General features: G+C 31.1%; 1 pseudogene; it reads right to left on the reverse strand.

Annotated features, from left to right (window-relative positions):
• Positions 1-2,973: 2,973 nt before the first annotated feature.
• Positions 2,974-4,484, reverse strand: LOC149542625 (large ribosomal subunit protein uL30y-like; annotated as a pseudogene).
• Between the last annotated feature and the right edge of the window lie 1,060 nt (positions 4,485-5,544).

Consider the following 5,544-nt stretch of genomic DNA (forward strand, 5'->3'; position numbering starts at 1 on the left):
ATCACTACATGAACTGAAGAAGGCAATTGGATGAAGCTCAAAGTTGAAAAAAGTTATAAGGATAAGCTTGACTAAGTATCAATATTTCATAGTCAGTAAAGGAGATAAATCAGAAGATTAAAGAACTTATATTGAAGTCGAGTGAAATAGTTCAAGTTGAGTGTTAGTTATTGTTGAGAAAATGTGTGAAGGAGAATAGTAGCGATCAAGCATAGTAATGGTCAAGTGAGCCTATTGATGCTGAGTGAGAAAGTATTGTGTATGTCAATCAGAAGAACACAATAATTACTGAGTGACAACAAAAATTATAGTTTGAGAAAGATTTGATTTTGAGGCAGATAGAGTTGGAATTTTGAATTAGTCAAAGCATGTGAAATATAAGGATTTATGATCTAGAGTATTTAATGCATGAGGAGAGTTTGTTAAGTGATCAAACGAAAGGATTTCATCATAAGTTTCTAGAAGAGGAAGGAGAACAAAAAGATGAAAGGGTTCGATGAATATGACCTAACCCTAAGATCAACAATGATGTTTAATATAAGTGGAAAAATATTGAAATTATCCATTCAAGGAGATATAAGGAATAAATTAGAAGGTTGGTTTGTGGTTGATTGGTGATCTTAAGGAGAAGTCGTGAAGAATAGAACAATAGAAGTGTGTGAATAGTTTGGTGAAGAAGTGATTGATTGAGGAGATGCCAAGCATATCAGTGATGGAGATGTCAATGGAGGCCAATCTATGAACTAACTGATGAGTGAATGAAGATCTGAATGTGCAAAGTGAGTTGTACTTTATAGATCAAACCTATTGTTACATTTTAACCATTGTATTAGTCAAAATCCTTTAATCAAGGTTGATATAATAGTCATTTTGTAAATCCTTTAATCAACGTGACATTCTAATGGAATATTCTAAATTAATCTAACAAGGCCACTCTTAACAAGGTGATTAAATCCTTTAATAGTGTCACATTTAACAGTGTGTTGTATAATCTTCAACAAGGTTGGCTCTTAACTGAGCTCACTTTAGAAGAGTGAAAAATTGGTAGCATGTCACTGGGTGGTTTTTTCCAAATTGGGTTTCCATGTTAAATCTTGGTGTCAAAGTATTATCTTCATATGTGGATGTTATTATTATGCATGTTATATTTTGCAGTGGTTTATTTATTGACAGTTGACATTGAGACAAAGAGTTAAGATATTGCATGAAATGTTGAATTGTTGATGATATGTTATAGAGACAAAGTCGATATTTGAGATTGATTAATCTATTTGAAGTGATTAAAAGTTCAATTGGTACATCTGGACCTAAGGATAACTACTAAATTTGGACCTATTTTTGATGTTTTGTGGTTGAAAGTTTGACTCTTCCACGTCAAAAAATAACATTGCTAGAATTGCGTCGAGATATAGACGGACTCCATGGCGGTTGATTTATTGATGAGAAACTCTGTTGAAAATCATCCCCATCCATGCAAAATGGCAGCGTCATATTACTAGTTCAAAACATCAAAATATCAACGACTGCCAGAGAATATTCGACAAGTTTGTCATCCTATCGATGACATGACACATTGAAATATCAATGACTATCATAGTTAAAAAAAAAAAAATAGTTTGCACCCGTATCCTTAATGGGCAATGATCTTCCACATGATCGAAATCACCAAATGCCCATAAGGATTGTAAATTAGCCAACATAACCTTTTAATTTTTTCTTATTGGTGTCCTCTTTAGATTATGATAGCACAGATAAAAGGATTCAGTGAAAATTTAGTTAATTGAGAAATAATATGGTAAATCACTAGAAACTATAGTTAGCAAATACAAATGCTTAAACACATTAAAAAGCCAACGTTGTTGATAACATTTCAAAAATATATATTTTTGGAGTCGATTGCATAAACATTTTTCCATTAACATTTTAGATGACACACCATTTATCTTCTCACACTATCTACTTTTTTCAGATGATGGATCATGGACTGAATTGAAAATTTGGCAGGGAAAAAGTTCACTCAAATCAAGAAACATATTTTCAAGATATTGTTGTTGTTGATTTTTTATGTTGAAAGCATTGGACAACAACCTCTAGTAATTAGTTGCGTATGCATCCAAATAATTTTGTTACATCTTTTGAGATTCATAAATTTTTGAAATGGTATTCATCTAGACATGAACAATCCCTGAATTCTTAAGGTATGGGTAATATGAGATCTATATTATGTCATCTTTACAAAACATCTATGTGCTAGTCTCTTTTTATTTGGTAAAGTTTCATTGGTTACAACTAGTTCCTTCCTATGATTGTGTGCATCCATTTCATTATTTTATTTTGAATAAAATGTAAACTCATCATATACCATAAACAATACCAATCATCAATATCTACAAATCCACAAAAAATAACCATATCTAAAATAGTGAGAATTGCACCCTTGGGTTTTGACATTGGGTTAGAAAACAATACACTTGCCCACATTTTGTCTAGAAGTATCAACTCTACATATAGTTTCACTAATCAAGAAGATATTTGATAAACTACCTACAGATTTACCACTCTATTGTCACAAAGCAGCAACAATCATAAAATGGTATGCAATCAAATAATAACAAACTCATAAAATTATATTAAAATAAAATCTCATAGGTAGGTGTGAATGCACTTACAATAAATAAATGTGTACTCTTTGGTTTGAAGTCAAAAAGTCATTATGCATAACTCCCCACTAATTGGAAAATTATGTAGATAAAATCTCACGTAACAATTGAAAAAAATAGAACATGCTATGAGCTATGAGCTACTTTATAAAGTTTATCCATATTTTGTACAAAAGATGGAATAATTTACTTTCTAAAAAATTCAAGACAAAATTGTCTCTCACGCTACAAGATTCTAGTTTTCTAACCAAAAAAAAATCAAGCACTACCAACAAGATACTGATTCAAACTTAAAACTAAAAAATTAATAAAACTAATTCATTCTTCTTATCATCTCATTGATCTTCTCTTCATGATTGTCAGCATCACTGCCTTCAATGTAGTGGTTGTGTTTCTTCTTCAGTCCACTTGATAGAGTGTTGAGTTTAAATGGCCACAAAAAAATGTTTTCTTTCATGAAGTTTGGGCCAACAATAGCAATCTTGTGGATAATCTCTTCAATACAAATTATGTCATATTTACCTAAAACTTGTTCATGAGAAACAAGGTAGAAATAATAAGCACTGGGAAAGCATACTGACTAACACAAAAAGGCATCATAAACACAAGTACCTTTTCAATGATAGAGTTGTTAGTCAAAGGAATCCACTGCTTATCAACCTTTCCATAACCTCTCTTGTAAATCAACTCTCTTATGTTTTTTCAATTTGGATATCTAGAGAGAATTAAGCAAGAGAATTAAATAACAATAGACACAAGAATCTATGAAATATGAAAAAACCAATCTACATAATGTTTATATTTGACCAAGAACATACCCAAAGGTCACATATGGCTCAACCTGATGCAACAATTTCATTGTTGCTTTGTTCACTTTTAGAAACACACCATTGAAGATCTGAAATGAAGTGCCATAAAAAGTCAATATCACTGGAATATTGTATATCCAACCATAAGCAATCATTAACCACTATTTTAGAAACAAAAAGTGCAAAATAGACAAGTCAAGCTAAAAAAGGACTAACCTGCCTCAGACACAAAAGTTATAAAATTGTTCTTGTCTTTAGATGCATATCATTGATATTGAATAAGAAAGACAAGAAACTCAATAAACAAAAAAAATTACTTAAACTTATATTAGAATTTGGGAAAAAGTAAAAATTGTGTTCCTCTTTATTTAAAACATAAGAGATGTAAATATATTATATTAAAACATGGAAAAAATATTTTCTCTTTTTTTAATGAAAAATAGAGTAGAGAGCTAATATAGTCTACAAAATCTATCACTATATAAAGACCTAAAAAGTACAAGGCATATAAATACTACAAATTAGCTACTTACCCATGAATATGAATAATGAATAATAGCTTAGCTTCTGGCTCAACATAAAAGTCTCCTTTCATTTTTGCTGCTATCTTTAGTCTAATAACCTTTTGTTCCTAATTTTTATCACAAAGTGCAAGAGAAACTTACTAAGGTACAATCCTCAACACTAGATGGCATGATGACACATCAATCAAACACCCAACACTTTTTTAAAGGATCCACATAGTCCTCGGTGAGTCATAAATTGATACAAAACTTGCCAAAAAGAAACTAAGTTACATAATGGTGACACATCACTCACAAATCAATCAATTTATTACCTGCTCTCTATACTCCTTTGAATATTCCTCAACCTTCTTAAATATCAATTTATAGTTTGTAGCATTTTTTACTTTTGCAACTTCCAACTACCACTTCGTGTCGTTCTCCCATTCTTCATTTCTTTTCCTCTTCTTGAGAACTGACTTAGGCACAAGCTTTGCCTCCTCTGAACTCATATTTGAAATAACAGAAAAAATTAAATTATTTGGCAAAATTAAACATTAAACAAGAAAATTCTTTCTAGAAGGGAAAATCACCACACTATATTATATAATTAAAAAATAAAGACAATTATAGTTGTTAATTATACACTAGATGTGGGATTTGTTGATATGGGTCTTTATGCGAGTTGGGGATTGCTTTAAAATGACAATTAACTCTTAGAAATTTGACAAGTGAAACAATCTCGCTAGTCTCTCTATGCAAAGAATTACTACAAAAAAGGCACTGCTTACCATAAAATATTTGTTAAAAAGTTTTAACTATTCTAGATTTTGAAATTAGAAACAAGCACTTGGGTGTGCTCGTGAGGGAAAGCAAAGGCATTTGCATTTGAATTTTAAAAAGTTAATCAAATTACTAAACCATTTTGTAGTCTCCTTTAGAGCGAATTCATCCCGATGATTGAATTATTTGAAGAGAGATATATAATTTTGTGATTTGAACAAGTAGGGGTGAAAGCAGGGCAACTGCATTTTCACTTCATTCTAGAGAGGGCTTATTCTCACTAAACATCATTGTCACCTCCTATAAGTGGAAACTCATCCCAAGAAGGAAAGTAGCTACACAATATAGTCAAGTTGAAAGGAAATACAAGAAATTTCACTTGTGAGCAACTCTTCAACACAAATGATTAAGAATTCTAACCAAATGACTTGTTGACTGGATAAGCATGGTCTAAACATTGTCTAAAATATAGGAAAGAACCTTTATAAGAATTAGCCAAAAACAACAATAGAGGGGTTATGCATACAACAAGAAGCAGTATCCACTGGTCTAGCAGAAAGTGCAACCCATATGACTGTTGTAGCTTTTGCTTAACTCAATAAATACGAAAAAAAATATTGCAAGGCAAAAGTTCCAAAAACATTGAGAAGACTCTATAGTTAGAAAGTAATGTGTACAATCCTTCCTCATTTATTGTATCAATCTAGTTATCTAGCATGCCAAAAAATAGGTCACTAGTATTTTACTATAATAGGATAAGTTTCACCTTGAGTACATGACAATAAATAT

This window comes from Cupressus sempervirens, chromosome 8 (genome assembly GCF_028749045.1).
Source record: "Cupressus sempervirens isolate cs-2001-9-10 chromosome 8, ASM2874904v1, whole genome shotgun sequence".
In the NCBI taxonomy this organism is placed as follows: Eukaryota; Viridiplantae; Streptophyta; class Pinopsida; order Cupressales; family Cupressaceae; genus Cupressus; species Cupressus sempervirens.